Source organism: Molossus molossus, unplaced genomic scaffold (assembly GCF_014108415.1).
Source record: "Molossus molossus isolate mMolMol1 unplaced genomic scaffold, mMolMol1.p scaffold_m16_p_15, whole genome shotgun sequence".
Classification (NCBI taxonomy): domain Eukaryota; kingdom Metazoa; phylum Chordata; class Mammalia; order Chiroptera; family Molossidae; genus Molossus; species Molossus molossus.
In genome coordinates, this window is record NW_023425350.1 from 56,089,511 (window position 1) to 56,112,681 (window position 23,171).

A 23,171-nucleotide genomic window follows, 5' to 3' on the forward strand; every position below is an offset into this window, starting at 1 on the left:
GCAAAGGGGTAGACAGTGGCCTGGTGTCAGCAAAAGCCAAGTAGGAAGGCGGGACTTTCCTCCCAGATAGCTGGTAATGCAGTACCCTTCCTGGCAGTATCAGTGGAGATCAGATGGAAGCCTAGACTTCTGTCCCCACTCGGCAGTACCAGGTGTCCCTGTCGCTCCCTGCTGGGCAGAGTCAGACTCTCGTCACCTCTAGTGGTTACAAGCCCCACCATCACCAAAAGGATGTCAGCGGAAAACAGATGGGACCCAGAACTGCCATTCTCTCCCAGCAGTAGAGAAGCCAACTGACACATGTCAACACCACGATGACAGAGATATTACAGTTATCTGACAAAGATTTTAAAGCAGCCACGTTAAAAACACCTCAGTGAGCAATTGTGGTGTGCCTGAAAGAAATGGGGGAGGGGGGGGGGGGGTGGAATCCTCAGCAAGGAAATAAAAAGTCCCAGCAAAGAAATAGAAGGTATAAAGAAAAGAATTAAAATTTTAGGATTAAAAACTATAATAACCAAAATTTTAAAAATTTAGTAAATGGGCCCAAATAGAATGGAAGGAAAAAAGGAAAGAACTGGTAAATTGGAAGACAGAACAACAGAACTTACTCAGTGGGGCAACAGAGTAAAAATAAACACACACAAAAACAAATTTAAACAGAGCCTTAGGGATCTGTGAGACTATAATAAAAGGTCTAATATTCATGTCATCAGAGCCCCAGAAGAGGAGGAGAAAATAGGCAGAACTGAAAAAGTGATAAAAAAAATAATGACTGCAAAATCTCCAAATTTGGCAAGAAACATAAACCTACAGATTCAAGAAGCTGAGAAAATCCCAAATAAGATAATTAAACTCTTGAAAATCAAATATATATAAAAAAAAAAATCTTGAAAGCAGCTTGAGAAAAATGATGTCTTAGCTGTTGATCAGATAGAGATCAGAAAGAAGAAATAAAACTGTCCCTATTTGCAGATGACAGGGTGGTCTACATGAATATCTCAAAGAATCTACAAAAACAAAACAAACAAAAAAACCCTAATAAGTGAGTTCAGCAAGGTCACAGACGAGATAAGCACAGCACACAAAGTTCAAGTTCACTTCTATACAGTAGCAAAGAACATGTGGACAGTGAAACTTAAAATATAATACCATTTACAATCACTCAAAAAATAGAATAGATATAAATCTAATAAAACACGTACAGAACTTGAATACTGAAAACAACACAGGGAGAGAAATGGAAGACCCAAATGAAGGGACAAACCATCGTGGCAGACTGAAAGACTCCACAAATAAAGATGTTAATTCTCCCCAAATTGATAAACATGTATAATGCAATTTCTATTAAAAACACCAGCAAGGTTTTTGTAGATATAGATAAATTTATGCTAAAATTTGTATAGAGCCGCAAAGGAACTAGAATGGTTAAAACAAGTTTGAAGAAGAATAAAGAGGGAGGAATTAATCTACCCGATTTCAAGCCTTACTATGCAGCTATATTAATCAAGACTGTGTATTAAAGCAGAGAGACAGACACACAGATCAATGGAACAGGGCAGAGAACCCACAAATATGCCCAACTGACCTTCGACAAAGGTGCAAAAGCAATTCGATGGAGGAAAGACACACAGCCTTTACAACAAATGGTGCTGGAGCATCCCTAGGCAAAAACGCGAGCCTCAATCACAGCCTCACACATTATATAAAAATTTACTCAGAATGGACCACAGACCAAAATGTAAAACTATGAAACTTTTAGGAAAAAAAAAAAATAGGAGAAAATCTTTGGGACCTAAGACTAGGCAAAGAATTCTTAGACTTGACACCAAAATCACAGTCCAAAAGAGGAAAAATTAATCATTTGGACTTCATCAAAATTAAAAACATTTCATCTGTGTTAAGAGGGTGAAAAAGACAAGCTCCAGACTGGGGAAAAATACAGGGGTGGGCAAAAGTAGGTTTACAATTGTGAGTATGCAAAACACAGAGTTAACAAAACTATTGTAATAATCATCACCTGCAGTTCTTTTTCCATATTTACTTTCCAAATGTAAATCTACTTTTTCCCATTCCTGTATTTGTAAATCATATACTTAGTAAAGGGCCCAATATCTAAAATATATGAAGAGCCTTCAAAACTCAACAGTAAAAAATCAAACAACCCATTTAGAACAGGAACAAAATCATAAAAAAAACACAGTTCACAGAAGAAGATACACGGACAGCAAATAAGCACATGACAAAATAGTCAACATCAGTAGTCACTAGAAAAATGTAAATTAAAACCACAATGAGATACCACTACATATCTATCCAAAAGGCTAAACTAAAAACTAACACCAAATGCTGACAAGGATGTGGAGAACTGTATCATCCATACATTGCTGGTAGAAAAGTAAAATAAAACAAGTACTCTAAAAAAGTTGGGCATTTTCTCAAAATAAAAAATAAAAATAAAAAACTAGACATGTGATTGTCATGCAACCCAGCAACTGCACTTCCGGGCATTTGTCCCAGAGAAATAAAGATTGATGTCTACCCAAAACCCACACAGATATTTATAGCAGCTTTATTTGTAATAACCCAAAACTGGAAACAACCCAAACTTCCTTCAATGGGTGAATATTCAACAAACTATGGTATATCCATACTATGGTACACTACTCAGCAAGAAAAAGGGGAACACATTCTTTTACCAAATGCAACAAGATGAATGAATCTCTAGAAAATTATGCTGAGTGAAAAAACTCAATCCCAAAAGGTTCCATATTGTATGATTTTATTTAAAAAATATTCTTGAAATGTCAAAATCATAGAAATGGGAATGAATAAGTGGTTTCTAATTTGGTAACAAATTAGGGGTTAAGGGAAGAGTAGGGTCAAAAGGGAAGGGAGTATAGCTATTAAAAGGCAACAGAGGGATCTTTGTGATGATGGAAGTGGTCTGTATCTTGACTCTATCAAGGTCAAATTCTGGTTCTAATATTGTACCATAGTTTTTCAAGATGTTGCCATTAGGGGAAACAGGTTAAATGGAACATAGGGTATCTGTATTATTTCTCATAAGTGTATATAAATCTGAAATTATCTCCCCCCAAAAAGTCTAAAAATAAGTATGCATGATCTCCAGAATCATCCTGAATCTTAACTTTCACATTAAAGTGTAAGAAGCATTTATCTAGAGGACTCAACCAGGATATTAGGAGAAAACTCAGAATTCTTTTTCATGAGGAACAGTTGAAGGGAAGAGAACATTTCATCTTGGGAAAACTTGGAGATTATAAGAGTTCTTTTTCCAGAATATGAAGGGATTAAAGAGGAGAAGTTACACTTGGTTCATGTGGCAACAGGAAACAGGCTGATGTAGGGGAAAGGGCACAAGCTTCAGGATGGATCAGGACTGACTGAGCTTAACTCCAAGCACTGCTGTTCCTATTTTAAAACTGGCCAAGTCAGTTAACACTCTGACCCTCTGTTTCCTCATCATCAAAACAAGGCTTATGATTTCTATCTCAATCCATCAATCAGCGGCTAAGCAGAGAAATAGAAACTGCTTCAAGTCTTTGCAATAGAAGGAATGTAATGCGGGGAATCAGTTACAGTGATAAAGGTAGATTTACATGTTGAAGGTGGTAGAGAAGCTGAGATTTGCAGACTGCCACGATGATGACAAATCAAGAGTTTAAAGAGCTCTCAAATTGGTATGACTTAAAAAAGACAAAATTAGCCCTGGCCAGTGTGGCTCAGCAGTTAGAACATGAGCCCGCGGTGCAGTGAGACCCGGGTTTGGTTCCTGCTAAGGGCACGTACCTCGGTTGCAGTTTGTCCTCGGCCCTGGTTGGGGTTGTGTGGGTGGCATCTACTCGATGTGTCTCTCTCACATTAATGTTTCTCTCTCTCTCTTCCTCCCTCTCACCCTCTCGCTCTATCTGAAGATGAATGCAAAAATGTCCTCAGGTGAGGAAAGGAAGGAAGGAAGGAAGGAAGGAAGGAAGGAAGGAAGGAAGGAAGGAAGGAAGGAAGGAAGGAAGGAAGGAAGGAAGGAAGACAAAATTAGCTGGTGTAAGGTCGTACAGGATGGGACCATGAAGTAATCCACAGATGAGCAACAACAACTAGTGGGCCGTTGAAGGAACAGAGGGAGGAGGCAGTGTTACCAGAGAGCCAAGGTCACCAGGACAAAGGGAGGAGGCAGTGTTACCAGAGAGCAAGGTCACCAGGTAACATGGAGTACTCAAACAGTGGGAGCTGGAACCACAGACATGCAGTCACTACTAGAGAAGATGCTTGATGAAGAGAAACAGGGAGGATGTACTCTGGCTTCCTTCTTTCCTCTGCCCTCAACCTGCCACTGGTGCCTCCACTGCCCAAACCCAGCAGGAAGCTAGTGCACCTCTGAGCCTGAAAGGGGCAGCCTCTGGGTCCGCCCCTTCTCCAGGACAGAGCAGCGCTCAGAGGCAAACAGACCCAGGGCTGGCACACTCACAGGGGGCTTGTGAGGATGCAGAATATGTAACATGCCTGCCACAGAGTAGGTGCTCAATAAATGGTCATTCTAACTTACAGTATATGAGCCAAAGTATATGATGGGCATTCTGAACCACATCTTCTCATTTCTTTATATCTAAATATATAGAAACACAAGCTGGGATATTTGGCTCATGCCACAAGGACTCTGCCAAGAATGCATTTTTCCCCCTCTCTCTCTAAATGAGCAGCACATCTGAGAAATGTGTAAAGCAGCCCTGTCCTAAAGTTTCATTGTATAAAGCAAATGTTGAGTTTCCACAGCTGCTGGCTTCAGCCTACCCAGAGGAATCATTTCAGTGAAATATTAATCTCTGAGAAAGCCACACCGGGGTAAAACTGCACAGTAATTCAAGCAGCATGTGCAAAATTTATTTAGTGTTGGCCAGGAATGGTTTTGATTATGTGAAGTCGTCAGAATAAGAAGAAAGTGGTTGAAGATGTTTGACTAAATCGTGAAGGCTCTGGAAGCTCCCAGCTCTCTCCCCGGTTCAGTTTATTTCCGCAGTCCCAAACCACGCACACACAGGAAACTCCCATGGAGCCGGATGATGGCGCTGTCAGAACCACAGGGCAACCCGCAGCAAAAACAACCAAGACAGGAAACATCAGCACCAGCAGTCCAAGGACCTCCACTGTCGTGGGAAGGCCAGATGTCCAGTGTGGAAGAACAACCAGGGTAGGGACAGAAGGAAGGGTGAGAATCCAAAGAACTGTTCAAACCCTGCAAGATGGTTGCACCAGAGGTCACAGGTGAGGGGCAGAGCATCTGCAGGACACCTCACATTTCTGGGTGTTTCTGGTGAGGAACTGGTGTAGGACTTGAAGTAGCACCTGGGAGTAAGGAGAAGGCCGGGGCCCATCCCTGAGGATGAATGATCCAGGCACTGGAGACTGGGCCTTGAAGACAAGAATTGAGCCAACCCTATGGATCTTAAAAGGGATCGATGAGTAGAAGGCATCTAGTGTCCGTAGGTTGGTGGAACAGACAGAAAGCCCAGGAAGTTAGACTAATTTTCAGCTTCTCGGTTCAGTCCATGGGTATCAGATCCCTGGCACCAACCTGGGGACAGGGATTTCCGTCCCAGGAAGGCCTCTACGAGTGAGAACATCAGAAAGAGGACATGCATTTGAAAAGGAGACAAGCAAAACCTGGTCCTGTGAGGCAAAGCACATGGCTGGAGGTGGGCAGCAAGGTTCTCATGATTAGCCTTAGGTTGGCCCCTCAGGACCGATGGCCTGATATCTATGTCCAGAGCGTCAGATCTCAAGGGTTTACTGCTTCCAGTCAGATAAACCAGGGCCATAAGGTGGGGCTGGTCTTAGCTGGGAGGAGTAGCTGGACTGAAAGGGAAGTCCAGATCACTGACGTTGGACGAGGAAGAAATAAAGACTCTACCTGGATTTCCCAGAGATCTCTCCAGCCCAAAGTGTCCTGAATTCATTCCCCCACAATCCACTCCACTTTCTCTCTTCTCTACAAGTGTTCGTAATATCCTGAGCTTTCCAATCACTCAGGCTCAAACTTGACAGAGAGCGTGGGTGGGGGTGGTCATTGCAAACTTTTCCTCTCTCTTGTCCTGAACATTCTATCTCATGTCTATTCTCTCCATCCCTACTACCATTCCCCTAACTCAGGAGTTCCTTCCTCTTCTTCTCCCCCTATCTCAATATCATATACTGGTACCAGGCGGAGCATTCAGAAACAGTGTTCTAACAATGCCACTACTCTGTTCCAAAAGCATCACCTACAGAGCAACATCCAAATGTGAGCCTGCAGATCAAGGCTTTTCATGGGTTCCTCCCAACCTTTCCAACACAGCCCAATGTCCAGGCAAATGGAGTCATTCTCTTCTCCATACGCTTCCCACCTGGTTCCACCTCTGGGTTTCTCCCTGTCAAATGTACTTCTCTACATGATTGCATTTCTGGGTTCCACCCATCCTTCAAGATCCATGTCACATCCCCTCCTGCAAGAACATTCTGATCCTCCCCCGCATACATAATTGCTGCCTCCTTTGGACTCTCGGGATTCTGTGTGCCAATCTTCTGCAGACAGTAAAATGATGTGCTTTTCATATATTTGTATGAGACTATAAACTCTTTGAGAATCGGGGCCTTATATCAGATTCTCCTTCATGGAGGAGGCATAGGCAGACCAGAGAACACAGAGTTTGGCCAGCTTGTAAGAAACGTAAAGAAGTCACAGGGGAAAACTTTGGAAAGGAAGATTGAAGACATAATGAGATCTTGGAGTGATAATTAAAGGCATTTCAGAGTCATCCTCTGAAGTAAAAAAATAGATGAGGTAACCCTGACAAAGAACACCAAATATAAAGGGAAAGGCCCATAGCTGGACGCTGGAGAAGGAAGGAAGTGTCACGGAGACTGGCAGGAAGTGGTCAGACAGAATCATAGCCTTTGGACCACACTGGGCATGAAAAGAATTTCAACCCTGTTGGTCAGCCACACCAAATGTGCTTGAATAATTCTGACCAATCCTGCGCTGGCAGACTTGTGGATCCTTAACTTAGGCGATTAAAAATGTGATCCACTTGCCATTGTATTCCTAACTGGTGTTTAAGCAAAGGCTTCAGTCTACCACCATTGAGGCCTACCAACATCTGAGGCATCTGCAAATGTGAACTCACAGAAATAATGCCCAACCAAGAACAGGCCGATGGGAGCAAGAAGCATTCCAGGGTACCTGGTGCTTCTCTGTTTTGGCCTACAAATCCCAAGCTGACCTCTAGGTCTATTACAATCATAAAAACTAGCATATAAACACAGGGACCCTGAGGAAGTCAGAGAGGTGGATCAAAAACCCTAACTGTTGGGAGTCTGGAGGCCCAGGACAGTCCCTCCTGGAGCTGGGGGAAAGGGAACTCCTAGGTAGCAGGAACCAACCTTCCTGGGCAAGAACTCTATGGATCTTTGGGGAGATGGGAAGCTCCTACCTGAGACCTTCCTGATGGCTCCTCACCAGTCCCAAGCCACACAGGACCTGCTCTGGGCCAATTCAGTTCAGTTCAGCAGACAAGCTGCTGAGCACCCAGGGTGGGAAAGCCCTGAGCTGGGCAGACACCTTTCTGATTCTAACACCAGCTCTGCAGCTCCTTGAAACCACAAGGGTCTTACACCTCACTGCAGCACAACTTGTCTGTCTGTTTGTTTGTTTGTTTTATTAATCATCATTCGAGAATATTTTTCCATTGATTTTTAAATAGAGTGGAAGGGAGGGAGAAAGAGACACATTGATTTGCTTGCCTCTAGCATGCACCCCAGCTGGGGCTGGGGAACAAACCTGCAACCCAGGTATATGCCCCATCTGCAAATCAAACCCATGACCCTTCAGTTCACAGGCCAACACTCTAACCACTGACCCACACCGGCCAGGGCCAACCTGTTTGTTTCAAGGGTTCTACAAGTGTTCAATTTAAATTACATTAAAAAAATATATTTTTAAAACTGCAAACAGACATACTCCAGTGTGTGATATACCAAATGTGAATAATCATGAACCCATAAACTACAGGTTAATATATTCATACCCAGTTCAAAATAAAGGTTGTTTTGCCAACATCATGAATGTGTTTGAACACATGTAGCTATGGCATTAATTAGAAAAGCTGTAGTTCCAAATATGTCTCTTAACAATTCAGACCCATACAAGTCTTCTCATGCTGTGAAATTGTATGAACAAGTACACTTCCATCACCCTAGCTACCTGTGCCTCGTTCAGCTTAATGCCTGGCAAGGCTCAGGGATACCCACGCTCATATAAAGATATAACAAAAAACGGTACAGGAATAAATGACCACATAACACGTGGCACAGTGGTATCACCAGTAGCTTTTGTGCTTGCTTTATCCTTAGAGTACTTGGCAGGCTTTTAAAAATCCAAACAAGCCCTGCTGGTGTGGCTCAGTGGATTGAGCATCATCCAATGGACTGAGAGGTCCTGGTTCGATTCCTGATTAGGGCACATGCCCGGGGTCATGGGCTCCATCCCCAGTAGGGGGCGTGCAGGAGGCAGCCAATTGATGTTTCTCTCTCACATCAATGTTTCTATCTCTCCCTCTCTCTCTAAAAAAATCAATAAAAACATTTTTTTTAAATCCAAACAAGACCAACCCAGGAATGCAGGACCATGCTGTTACAATCCCTCCTATAGCCCAATACATGTCATGATGAGTTTCAACTCAACATGTAAAATTAAAAATTTTTTTTTTACTGTGTTAAAGGTTTTAAGTGATTACTAGAGAGAAACAGGCACTGCAGTTTCTGAAAATAATTTTAATAACATAATTAACAACCCAGCAAATGTAATTTGAGGAAGTATTTTCTGTCAAACAAAGATATAACTTGGTTAAAGAACCTACTTGTCTATTCCTTTCAATTAGATCCTTTATAATTAAGGAACGCAAATAGTTACATAGTGTTAGTGAGTCAACTTTAAACCCAAATTTTGCTATATTCCTTTTTCAAGTTTCTGGATCATTTTAAAGTTGAAATAACCTGAATCTGCAAGGTATCCTGTCGAAAAATGCCATCACTTCTCGTGTCCAGCTATCACAATTCTCTCAAGGCTGTGCAGCCAACATGCAAAATACAGGGATGCATTCAGAATTAGGAGGTTGTATCTTCTCTCTCTCCTATTTTTTTTTTGGGGGGGGGGGGAGACAACCAAATTTTTGGTGGCCTTGTTTCAACAAGGCTGGAAAGAAAGAAAGAAAGGAGGGAGGGAGGGAGGGAGGGAGGGAGGAAGGGAGGGAGGGAGGGGAAGTTGTGAGGCTATAACCATAACCCCAAACCCTCAACTTCAGATTTTCATGTTTATTGTAACCGTCTCATTGTTTTCATTAATTAACTGTATGCTATAAATTAGAATTATCAAATGAAAGGATACTATATACCAAAAAATATATGTTTCTTCTTGTATTCATTGATATTCCACATAGGATGTATTTGAAGAGTTTTAAGGCCAAAAAAATTAAAAATCACTGAGTTTCTCACAACACAGGAAAAACCCAATATATTAAGCAAGAGAGGATAGAAGAAACAGATCTTTTTGTGAAAAAGGAAGAAACCAGATGTGAGTTGGTACGCTTCACACATAGCCCCAGGTGTAAACTTGGGGGGGGTCAAAAAAAAAAATGCTTGTTGAATTAATCAGTGAAGCAGAATAGCGTGTCCCTAGCTCCTGGAATTGGAAGGGGGAAAACATTGGAAATGGAGAAACAGGGAGGGCCTCGGAGGAAGTTCTGCTTTTCCTGTGAGAACCCACCAGTTAAGTACGCAGGCCTTTCTTTGTGGGAGGCAGGGCAGACCAGATCGGTGATGGCCGGTGGGTGGATAACCACATGTGGCCCACAGGGCTGAGGTATCAGCATCACTGAAGGAGTGTCGTGAGCAGGGAGGTCTCTGGATTTGTGGTAGAGAAAAAGTGGCAACCAGACATATGATTTGGAGGAGAAGAGGCCACGGGAAAAGGGCAGCCCAGAGAGCAGAAGCAAAACACAGACTAGGCATCATTCACGGACTCAGTCGTTGATTAAGCACCGTGAATACAGGCATGATACTGGACACTGGAGTTATGACGACAAACAAGCCTTGGTCAGTGTCTCTTTGCGGGAGGGGAGCACAGGGGAGCTAAGAGGACGGGTGGGCATAGTCAGCTTCCTGGAAGAGGCAGCCCTGAGGATGAGCCTCTAAGAAGAAATAGGAGTTAATCAAGTAGGTAATAGTTGAAGGTAGTGAAGGGGAATGCATTCCAACAGAGAGACCATTTGTGCAGAAAGACAAGATATGAGACGGCAAACTGTATAGTTGGGAAAGAGCAAGTAGATCCTAGGTATAGCACAGCCTGGCCAGTGTGGCTCAGTGGCTGAGTGTCAACCCATGCACCAAGAGGTCACCGGTTCCAATCCTGGTCAGGACACATGCCCAGGTTGTAAGCCCGATCCCCAGTGTGGGGCATGCCGGAGGCAGCCAATCGATGTTCTCGCTCATCGATGTTTCTATCTCTCCTCTCACCTCTCTCTCTAAAAATCAATAAAGGAAAAAAAATTTTTTTTTAAGAAAATAAATAAATAAAATGAGTATAGCACAAAGCGAAAGGGAAGGAATGAAGAGAGATGAAGCCCCTGAAGGGCCTGGTGTGCTCTGCTAGCTTGAACTCTCTCCTGTCAGCACTAGGGAGCCAAAGGAGACGCTATGCTGAGAACAGCACAGCAGAAACTAAATGCACACTCCCCTTTTCCACTGTCTCGCACCGTGTGCTCAGGTGGCCTCCCATGAGAACTTCCTGAGAGCAGGAACTGTCTTTCCACCTTTTTAACCTTTATATCCTCGGAGCTTAGTGTATGCCTGGAATGCAATAGGAACTCAACACTTACTGTTATATGAACTAATAAGTGAATGAGCAAAGTGCAAAGTAGGGAAAGGGGAGGCTGGGGGCACAACTCCAGTGAGTGTAGCCGAGGGGACTGGCGGATGCCAAGGCTGAGCAGTTAGCACAGGAAACCCTCTGAAATAGGATAAACGGAGTAAAGAGTGACAGAATCCCCATGCCCCAAGCATCGTATGGAGGAAGCAGACAGGAAAATAACCACAGATGAAAACATCTGAAGTAGGATCTGGACTGAATCCCACTTAGTCACCTCAGTCTGAGGAAGCACTTTGAATTCTGCATGGAAAGGGACTGGAATTATGTCCTGCAAAAATGATATGCTGATGTCCTAGCCCCCAGTACCTCAGAATGTGACCTTATTTGGAAATAGAGTGTTTCAGATTTAACTCCGTTAAGATGAGGTCAGCAGAGTAGGCCCTCATCCAATATGACCGGGGTCCTTATTCAAAGGGGAAATTTGAACACAGACACACACAGAGGGAAGGCAATGCGAAGAGCCACCTGATGAAGACAAAATGCCTAGGGCTACCAGAAGCCAGAGGAGAAACATGGAGCAGATCCTTCCCTAGTGTCTCAGAGGAAGCACGGCCCTGCTGATACCTTTCCTGACCTCCAGAGCTGTGAGACAATACATTTCCGTTACCTACGCCTCCAGTTCGCAGAGCTTTGCTGTGGCGGCCCCAGGAAGCTAACACAGGCTGGTAGTCAAAGCAGACCAACCACTGTGGCAAACAGCTACACTCACCCACCCTCCTCGCTGCCGGACCAGCTCCACCTCTGTTGTATGTCCATCCTCCCTGGCCCAAGGTGTGGGTCATGCCAGTGATTCACATCACTCATGGGGGGTCTCTCTGCCACTCTGTTTACCATGTGACCCAATCCTGGCCAACAGGTCTCACTAAAAGAACCTTTCTATCCATGATATAATTCACTTGTTCGTGAATATTTCTATGTCTCTAAAGTCCTGTTTAAAATATTAAGCACGGTCTGGCTGGTGTGGCTCAGTGGTTGAGCATCAACCCAGGGCACCAAGAGGTCACCGGTTTGATTCCCGATCAGGGCACATGCCCAGGTTGTGGGCCCAATCCCCAGTGGGGAGCATGCAGGAGGTGGCCAATCGATGTTCTCTCATTGACGTTTCTACCTCTCTCTCCCTCTCCCTTCCTCTGTCTCTCTTAATATCAATAAAGAAAAAAAAATTTTTTTTAATAAAAATAAAATATTCAGCGTGCCCCGGCAGGTTTGGCTCAGCAGTTAGAGCATCGGCCCCCAGATGGAAGGGTCTCAGGTTCAGTTCTGGAGAAGGGCACATATCTGGGTGGCAGGTTCAATCCCTGGGGCCATTCAGGAGGCAACCAATTGATGTGAGGCAAACATCACATTGATGTTTCTCCCCCGCCCCCTTTTCTCTCTCCCTCCCTTCCATTCTCTCTTAAAAAAAAAAAAATCAATGGAAAAATATCATTGGGTGAGAATTAACCAAAAAACAAATAAATAAAATGAAATATTCAGCACAGAGGCAGTCTCTGTTTGAACCTAGACAGACACTAAAGTAATGATCAGTGGGGTTACTAGACAACCTGATGGAGAATTGTAACTGAATTGGTTTCCTTGACACTTGATAGATTCGTCCTTTCAGACGCTAACCTTGACCTCCGGGGTTGAAACCCACAATTTTCCTGTAGCTGATACTATTACCTCAATTTGACAAATATCTCCTGCGCTTCTGTATTAGTCAGTGAATAAGACGATGTCCTAATCTAGGCAGTTAAATTCAGGGATTCCCTAATCTCTAACATAATACCGCACTGTCTTCTCCATGCTGTAACATGAACAAAACCGTCAGGTAAGAGCTATAAATCCAGGTATGTCCTTCACCGAACAGAATAATTCACACCTAACGGTTTTTGCAGCTAAAACACAGGTTCAGTTTTTGCTATGCCAGAGACTTATTGAGAACCCTACAAGGCCAGATGGGTCTAAACAGAGTCAGAAAGGGGGGGGGGGAGCTGCACAGGCCAGGAGGGGAGAAGACTGCAGTTTAGGAATGGCACGGGCTTTCACACCAGACCCGGGTTCCATTTCAGCTCCATCTTTTACTAGCAATGTGACTTTGGGCAAACAACTTACCATTTCTAAACTTCAGTTTGGAGAATAGCAAGTACAACTTAATATCCTTAAGAATTCTGCTCAGCAATGAGGTCATCCATGTAATGCACCCAGCGTGGTGTCTTGTGACCAGCAGGTGACCGCCCAGGACATGCGCATGGTTCTGAGCCATGCACCCCGACCGGCCACGATTTTCTTCTTCACTGAAGGCACCCGTCCACTAAGCACTAAGGAAACAACTAGACGTGCTCCCATCAAATTGGTCCTGTAGCCCTGTCATTTTAATGTTGAAGCATGTCACAAACCACTTTTCCCACGGTCTCTCCCTCAGTTCCCCCGGATTAAAGCAACGTCTCCTAACCAGCCTCCCTACCTCCATGCTCTCCCCATCCTCCAATCCAACCTCTACTGAGCCACCAGAATTATCATTCTTGAGCAGGGCCTGGTAAACTACAGCTCACAGGTAAATCCAGCCCATGGCCTGCCTTTTGTATATACAGTTTTATAGGAAGATAGCCACGCTCATTCATGTATACGCTGTCCGGGGCTGCTTTAGCACTCCAGTGGCAGAACTGAGTAGTTGCAACACACCCAGCAAAGCTTAAAATAGCTTCCGGTGCATGACAGAGTTTGCTGGGCCCTTGGTGACTTGTTCTAGAACCCTCCCCTTGCTAGCTCATCACTCCCCGGTGACTCACCTCTAAGGTGAAGTCTACGCTGTGTTCATTAGCCCTCGCCTCCCTCTCCTGGCTCATTTCTATTCCTGCCCCCACACGCCGCCAAACGCCATCCTCGCTGCTGGGAGTCATCCAAACACACCAGGTTCCCTTCACGTGGAACGCCACCATCCCCATTCCATGCAGATGTACTATTCGCTTTTTCTGATACCCAAAGCTCAAGACCAAGCAAATAATTTGGCTAAGTTGCTGTTTCATATGGAAAATATATATATCCCAAGGCCATTTTCTGTGTAGCCTTTCTGATTCCAGTTCCGTCTCTGGGAGAGACTCATCCATAAAGGCCTTCTGTGGAGGTGTGTGCATTTCATGAGATGTTTCCAGGAAGAGCAAAGATGCCTTTTCACCCAAGGCAGATTTGTGAAGTTGGCAGCCAAACCCTAATTCTAGCCCTGAGCCTCAGAGATGTCAGCACCATGAACTAAGACAAACCTGAGTGCCTTAAGTCAAGCATTCGCCCTCTGTGGTACCTACCTCTGGTCTGAGCAACGAAAGATTCTTATGTGTTAAAACACAGAGACTGTCTCTGGCTCTAGATAAATACCTCTTCTCAGAGCCTGCTGGACCTGTGTGCTGTCAGGCTGGTAACAAAGCATTCATAAGGAAATGTCAGTCTTTTCCATTATTAAGAACATACAATGGCAGCAGCCAAATCATCCCGGGTCATTTTAAGCAGAGGGTTATCACCCAGCAAACGTCCTTCTAATAGGTCTCCCATTTCTTATAATATTCAAGCAACTGTCTCCTTCTACAGACTTACCTTCTGCCCAGTCACCTTTCCCTCTGCCCAGAGGATCAGGTGTCTTATGTCCATTTCATGTCCCCTCCTCCCACCCACCCAAACCCACCCCCCACTGTGCTGTGTCCCTTTCTCTCTTCTCAAGGCTTTGTGCCACCCATGACCCTTACTACCCTCACCCACAGAGCCGACACCAATTCCCCCTGCAGGACGTGGAGCCCAGCACACTTCAAAGACAATTCAGAGGAGGATGGACCACACCTGACCTTGACAGCGTCTGGATTTAACATGTGATGATTCACAATGGGGTATCATGAAAGAAATTTTCTCTACTCCACCTAATCCAAAACACCTAGCAGGGACTTCCCGGTGACTCCTAACCGTCTAGAAGGATGCTGTCCAGAACATGGGGAGAAAGAGTTCAGATCTGTGTGAAAGAAGTCAACATAGAGACACTTCTTCCAGTGTGCAGAGTGGTTGTGACCACTTCGTGGGGCTTTCTCTGGCTCTGTCCCCCATTTATATACTAACAGGCTTTTTCCATCTCTAAAATGTTCCCGCCACCTAACACCTCCAGTTACCTTCTTCTTTCCCTGATACTTCATAGCAAAGCGTCTGAAAGAATTGCCTACGCTTCTCCACCCCTCATGCTACATTTGCTTCGCACCTCACCTCGTCATTCAAACTCACTAAGTCACCAATAGCTTCCTAATGCCCAAATCCAAGGATATTTTCTTTCTTTTCTAGGTGATTTCCACATCACGTGAGGCTATGCATTCCCCCTCCTGGAAACTCTCTTCTCCCACATCCCAGGCTCCCATGTCCTCCTACCCCCCTGCCATCCCCTCCTCCATTGCTTCACCAGGTCCTTGCCTTCCCAGCCCTCAGAGGTCAGTGTTGCCTAGGTCCCCTCTTCCAGAGGCCTGAGCTAAAATCCCAGGTCCATTGCTTATATCCATCTGTATGACCTTAGGCATTTACTTACTACCTCAGTTTATTCATTTGAAAATAGGTATAATTATAGTCTTTCCTGTCAATGGTTACTGGGAGGATTAATACACATGAAGTATTTCGCGCACCAGTACACACTCAGTTAGCATTAGCCATCATAATTCCTCTTCCCACGCTCTACACGCTCCTTGAGCAACTGAGCCACATCAACTGAGCCACATCTTGACTTCATTACTCTTGCTAGAAGTTTGCAAGTGAGTCTGGAAGACCTCTCTCCTGAGCATCAAACCTACAAACCTATGCCCACAAGAGGTCTCTAGCCATCCCCGAGATGCTTCAAGTTCAGTGTGTCTGAAACTGAGCTCACCATGTTTCCCTGCAAATGCTCCCCTTCTTCCTTCTCCTCCATGACCTCTCATAATGAATAGCCCTGCTACTATCCTGCTACTTGGTTACCCAAGCCAAAATCTCAGTCACCCTAGACTCCTGCCCCTCCCTTACTCCCCCTCTAGATCAGTCACCAAATCCTGTCGACTTTACTGCCAAAGTATTTCTTGAGTGTGTTCCCAATTCTCCAGCCCCTATTACCTTAGATAGAACCTCATTATTTCTCACCTGCATGATAATAAGTAAACATAATATTTAAAATATTGGCTACTCTTATGACATGCCAATTATGGACCAATCAGTGTAGCAGACACTTCACATCCTTCATCATACATTATCCTGACCACTATCCATACCATCCATGTGGAAGGAATTAGAGTCCCTGTTTTCAGGAGACAGCGAGGCTCAGAGACATTTAATTAACAGCCTAAGTTACGCAAAGACATTGTGGGGCTGGGATCTAGACTGAGGTCTGTCTGACTTCAACTCAGCTTTCCCCACTCTATATAAACTGCAGTGGTGTCCTAACTGGTCTTCCTACCACCTGTCTTATTCCTCTTCAATACCTACTCTGTTGCCAGAGAGGTCTATTTTTACAATGAAACTCTGACCCAGTCTCTCTTCTGTGTGAACTCCTGTAGAAGCTCTCCAGAATAATACAGATTCTTCAGGAGGTTGTTCCTGATGTGGTCATTCTGTCCATGCCTACATCTGCCTCTCTTCTCTCCAACGATATGTCCCTCCCTTCCTTTCTTGGAGCACACCATGCTGCTCACCCCGCCATGCTGTACTGCTCGCCAGTCCCTCTGCCTGGGATGCCCTTCTCTCAGCAGCCTGGATGCCTGCATCTCAGCCTCCTAGATGCATGTGCTCTGGACCCACCTGCTGTCCAAGCTGAGTTCATGTAGGTGTCCCTCTGTGATGGCCTGCAGCACAGCATTTGAAGGGTGTAACGTTCACTGGGCAAGCACCTACTATGTGCCAGAGTTCCCAGGAGGCTCCAGGGTTTGGGAATCAACAAGACATAAGTCCTGCTTTCAGAGAACTCACTTTGACAAGAGAGACAGACAGTGAAATGCTGTGTTACTGTCTTTGGCTCCTGTCTCCACACTGGGTTGCTAAGGTTCTAAGGTGGGAAGAATACCTTGTTCATCTCTGTGTCCCCAGGCCTAGAACTGTGCTTGGCACACAAAGGTGTCAGTAAACACTGACAGCTTGAGCTGAGCAGACATGCAGGCTACCAAGCTCTGTGAGCACACAAGCCCACCCACAGGAATGATCCACATTCGTGTATGACTTTTCCAGACTCTAAGTGTCCGAGTCTGTTTTCTGCATTTCACTAGGTCCTCACAGTGCACCGGCTGCTTGACACGCAGCAGGCGCTAACGCTGGAGGATTTCCAGCCAACCATCCCGCCCAGCTTGTGTAACTGACCTGCTGAGAGAGGACACCAGTCCTCACAGCAGGTAAGTGGCAGTGCTGACACCCCTTCCAGTGCTCACCCTCCCGCCCGCCCCGCAGGCTCCCCGTTGCATCTCACTGCAGCTGCTGTCAGAGGTCGCCCAGCCATGTGGCACACAGGACGGGAGCTTCCAGAAGGCAGCATGTGTCTTCCAGGGAGAGCCCTTCCCGCCCGCTCCCACGAGCAGCTATGGCCTGTCCTGTCTTGACAAGATGAGTGAGTGAGAGGACAAGCCAGCCGTGTTTGTGTCCCTGCCCAGGGCAAGACGGCTTCAGGCAGCCCCTTTGATCGGGGTCCCTGTGCAGAAACAAGATCCCCTGAAATCTGTTCCCTGCAGCGGCCGCCGCCGCCGTCTGAGTGACATGGGCAGGAGGGCACAGGGCAGAGGGGAAAGGCTTAAATTACGGCAGGTGTTCTGAAAAAGCCTTTTCCTCCCAAGTTTATGGTGACTTCTCTGCTGAGTGGCATTTCCGCCTCCTCTCACAGGGGAGGACAAAGTGCAAGCTGCCCAGGTGATCAAAGAGGGGTGAGAGGAGGAAGGGAGAGGTGCTGAACCCCGGAGCAGAGAGCTTCTAACTGCAGCAGGGCAGGGCCTCAGACATCAGGCAGGGGTGGGGGAAGGGGGGAAGCAGGAGGAAATGGCTGTTTTTTCCCCTGGCCACAGCAGCCCACACACCTGCACTTTCTGAAAACTAGATTTTCTAAAAGTGTCTTTGATGATAATATGACCATCCCAAGCCTGTCTGGACAATGGTGAAGGGCTTGGAGGCCAGGTCCACCTTTTGGCTATGGGTGGGACCGTTTTTCTCCTCATACTGACCTCAGAGGGTAGCTGTGGGAATCGATGAAAAACAGGCATATGAAGCCATCGACACGGAACCTGGCACCTACCCCAGGTGTCACTACTATATTGAACACTAGGAATCCCCCATTGGACCTCATTCCCTGCAGGGAGGACGTTCAGAAGAGACCGTCCTTCCTGCAGCGTCTGTTCCTGACTCCTGGCTGCACTGGGTTCTCCTCAGCACAGCATCTTCTCTGGCATGACGCTGGTCCGCTGTGTGCGCGTCTGTCTTCTTGTCTAGCTCCCATTCACGCCATGAGCCCCGTAAGGGTCGGAATGTGACTTTCATGCTAGAACATTCGTTCACTCATCTGAAACTCACTAAGGGCCTCCTATGTACCAAGAGGTCATTAAGTGGTGAGTAAATGAATGGAGTCTGGGGACAATCCACAGAAACACCTATATAGATCGTCCAGTCAACAAACCTATGTATCCATTACCTGTGGTGAAACCTATGAAAAGGCAGTGGGTTCAAAGAGAACTGCAAATGTGAACTCAACTCCCAGGAAATGTGTCCATCCTGACAGCTGATCTGCTGGGTCCCATGCTGGGTTTATTTAAGACAGATCTGATCAATATCTATCCATCTCTGAGTGTGTGTACGTCTCTGTCTCTGTATATCTCTCTCCTCTCTCTCTCTCTCTCTCTCTCTCTCTCTTTCTCCTCTCTCTCTTCTTCCCTCCCTCCTTCCATTACTCCCTCTCTCCCGCCTTCCCTCTAAGTCCTGAAAAAATGATCAATTATTTAGTAATTCATTCAGACTTTTGGATGCTCTGAAAGTAATATTCAAAACTCTGAACTGGGACAGAGCCGTCACAGTTCATCAGCCAGGGCTCTGAAAAGAAAACAAAACAACCGTCCCCAACTGTGGAGCACAGCTTTGTTTGTGACTGTGGTTTCTTTGCTTACTGGAAACAATGTCCCTCCCTGGCCCCTGGGCTCCGGTCCCACTGCCCCAGGAGGAAACAGGCCTGCAGAGGAGGAGGCAGGGCCACCATTCAAAGGGCTCAGCACACCTGAGCTGTAAACCCACCCCACTGTCTCCCAGCAGCAAAAACAGACCCCTGTACTACTGAAAACTCAGTCACTCCCCCCAACTCCAGCGTCCCAGCCCCACCATTACCGCTGCGTCTGCCAGGCCCTTTCTTGGCTCTGTGCCGTGTACATGCAGTTTCCTAACTGTAGCAGCCATGATCACCAGTCCCCCAAACCCAGCAAACTCCTACACTAAGACCCAGCTCAAACAACTCTCCTGAGCCTTTCCCAGCTCCTCCAGCAGAGCCCGTGGTTGGTTCCTTCAAGCTCCGGGTTCTCGCTCAGGTCTCTCTTATTCCACTTAACACTCTGATGACCAGTTCACATACCCAACACATGGCATAGACTGTGACCCTGATGATAAGGACCATGTCTTCTTCCTGTTTGTGTCTCTGGCATCCAGCACAGAGCTACTCGTCCCGCATGTATTCCAACCACAGCCTAAGACCTCAAGATCCCATCACCACTTTGGTCTAGTCTGGTCTAGACCGAATGCCCCTTACAGCCCTGAATGGGATTTCACACAGAGTCAAACAACAAAGGTACATTGCACAGGGAACCGAGCCCAAGACCTAACCGCGAGGTCTCTCTCCTAGAAGCAAATGTGCAAGTAGAAACCAGCTTCATTCAGAATCTGGTCAGTTATGAGGGGCTTCCCAAGAGGGCAGCCAACAAGGTGATATCAGAGGTCTGGACACCTGGCACCAGGCCTGACATGCCCTGCGGGGCTAGTTTATCTTCTGAACCAGGCAGTAAAAGCCTCAGTTAAAATGCAAGTGATGCCCAAATATCTTGGGTCTGACTTCCACCTCAGGCATTAGTACCTGGGGCAATGTTTCTCAGCTCAGGCAGCTGGTGACTCAGAGGCCCAAGATAGCCAACAGGCAGTAAGAGTCTGGGTCAGAGGGGGCAAGGCAATGAGGAGGTCTGAAGGCTCTCTGATGTGTTGATGGTCAGGAAAATCTCACCTGTCCACTCTCAAAAACAGCCTTCCTGGAGGATTTCTGCATCCCCTAACAAAACCACAAGGCCTTGCATACACTAGGTAACCTCATCCCACTGAAGTCTGGGGGACAACCTGCCAAAATAAGCAAATTCAGGGGATCCCAGCTGTGCAGAGCAGCTGTGGAGGAAGCCAGAGTACATGAAGGTGCAGGTATTTGTGCAAGGCAGTCTGGCCTACTGAGCAAGGGGCCAAGGAACCAGCAAGGAGGGGGCTCAGCTTTCAAAGCCCAGAGGGCTGCATTCGGGGAAATAAAAGATTCCAAATTGGTGAAGTGATCAGCCATACATAACACACAACTCACACAGAGGGTCAGTGACTGGTTCAAACCTGGTTCTCCAAAACCCCATATGGGTCATTAAATTCTCTTAACAAGGTTTACCTTTAATATATAAATGTTCCCCATAATACTTGGAGAGAAGGCAGACTCTGCCCCTGATAGAGTATAAGGTAGGAGACCCAGCTGGTGGCAATCAGCCACCCATCCCACATTCACTGATTGAGTCCACCAATATTTATGTGCTGGGTACACACTGCCGAGAGCATGCGCTTGGAAAGGACCAGGCTGGAGTCAGGTAGTCTCTGACCCCAAGTTTGCATCTCTCTCCTCCAGGCAGGTGTGTTGACTCCACACCCTAGCCCCAAAGGGTTAATGCTGTTCTAACCCTGACCAGGCTCCATTTAGCACCAAGTTAATTGGTGCTGACTCGGCACTGTGACAGAGGACTGATCCCAAAGGCCTGTCCCTCTATGGCTGAGGGCAGGGTAAGGAGGAAGGGAAAGAAACAGGCATTGTAAAAATAATGGCACAGTGTTAGATCACAAGTATGGTATAGGTGGAAAACTCAATGGATTTCAGCTCTTATTTTTTTCTTTCTTTATTGAGTTTAGAGAGGAAGGGAGAGGGAGAGATAGAAACATCGATCAGAGAGAACATTGACTGGCCGCCTCCTGCATGCCCCCCAATGGGGATCTGGCCCACAACCTGGGCATGTGCCCTGATCAGGAATTGAACCGGTGGACTCTTGGTGCATTTAAGGATTAAATGAGTAAAAACATAAAATGTTAAACCTGAACCAAGTCCTGGCACAGAGGAGGCACTCAATACTAAGATGAACAATTATTATGCCTTTTGTTAGTCACACTACTTTGCAGAGAAGGCAATCTATTTCTTCCTATTTTACCAATAAGGCTTTGAGAGACTGAGTCAACTTCCTCAAGGCCACAGAGTTAATAAGTGGCAGATCTGGGACCTGAACTCAGGCAGCCTGACTCCAAAGCCTACAAGCGTAAGCACCACCATGAGCAGGGCACTGTGCTAGGTTCTGAGCACATAAAAAAACCCACAGGAGATGAACTAGGAATCCCTACACAGTGCAGTACAGACTACACAAGAGATGTATTGAAAGAAAAAAGGGGGAGAGGAGGGCTAAGGTTGGGGTAGCAGGCACCTGAAGAATGTGCCACCCAGAAGGGGACTTGAGTTCTAGCCCCCAAGAATGATGAGGAATTTGCCAGCCAAGGAAAGGGCATTCCAAAAAGCCAGGACCCAGAATACCAAAAGAATAGTGAGTTGGGTAGTATGGTAAAGCAGGCACACACAACATAAGGTTAGGCTGGAAAAGTAAACTAAGGCCAGTCATGGGCAGCCGTGTGTGACAACATCAGGGGTGAGCTTTTATTCTGTAAGACACTGATTCTCAAGCTTCAATATGCACAGGATCTCTCTTCAGAGCTCATAAATCAGATTCTGTCCCCGCTGTTAGCTCTGGGGGCCAACAAGGGTCTTCAGTGACTGTGGTGGTGCGGCCTGCTGGGGTTTTAATGACAGAACTCTGGCACTGGAATGAAGGGAGGTTTGGGGACAAAAGCTACTATAATTGTTTAAACTGGAACAGATAAGAAGATGAGAGTTGGGAATAATAGCACTCTTCATGAACTGATACATGATATCAGGGTTTCTCAGCCTCAGCACTATTAACATTTGGGACTGATAATTCTTGGGGCGGGGCCTGTCCTGTGCATCACAGGAAATTTAGCAGCATCCCTGGCCTCTGCCCACCAGAGGAAGAGCATCCTCCCCCACGTACACGTAGACAGCCAAAATGTCTCCAGACATTGCCAGATGTCACTTGGGATGCAAAATCAAAACCCGAGCTGAGAACCACTGCTTTAAATCCTTGCATTCCTATTTTACAGATGAGGAAATTCAGCCACAGAAGGGCCTCAGCCAGGATTTACATGCCAGTGGTCTGGCTCCAGGGCCCCCACTGTTAGCCATCTAGCTTGACTGCCTTTCAGGGAGAGAGATTCAATCCAGCCTTCTGAAGCAGAATTATCAATTCGGTGACAGACTACATGGCAAGAAAAGGATGGGAGAGTGAATGAAGTTCAAAGGTGAAATCTCAGTGCTTGCCACTAAACTGGGTGAATGGTAGGTACTAAATAAGTCCTTTGGGTTTGAATAGAGTCCAGATGCACTGGCTCAAAAAGGAAAAAGCCTGGTCCCCCAGTGGTATAAACCAGCGGAAGGTGGTGGGTTCCTGCTCAGACTGGACAGAGAAGCCATCTGTAGGGTTGGTTGTGGGATATGTTGTATACACCAGGTAGTACCCAAATCCTGGCTGGGCCCCTTCCCAGCTGTGTGGGACTGGGCTCCTTAGTTAACCTCTCTGCATCTCATTTTGCCCATTTGCAAAATAGGAATAAAAGTTCCTACAAAGACTTGATGTGAGAACTCAGGGAATTAATAAAAAGCAAAATGGCAAGCTAGCACGAGGTGGCTGAACCCACCTTAGGGACCATCCTGATTACCTCCAATGACCCTTGGGAGTCTCGGATCCAGTACTCCTCTCCATCGCCCTCCCACCCCCCCCCCCGCCAGGCACCCTTTGCCGCCCAACCCAGTCGATGAGAACCTTAGAGGGCAAGGAGCCGCCCTCACCTCTTTCCACCAGCAGAG

The 23,171-nt window shown here is 46.2% G+C and overlaps 1 protein-coding gene across 1 annotated transcript in view; it reads right to left on the bottom strand.

Annotated features, from left to right (window-relative positions):
* EVA1A (eva-1 homolog A, regulator of programmed cell death) overlaps positions 1 to 23,171 on the bottom strand; it is a 55,012-nt gene that overhangs the window by 31,020 nt on the left and 821 nt on the right. The gene's annotated exons all lie outside the window — the stretch shown is intronic.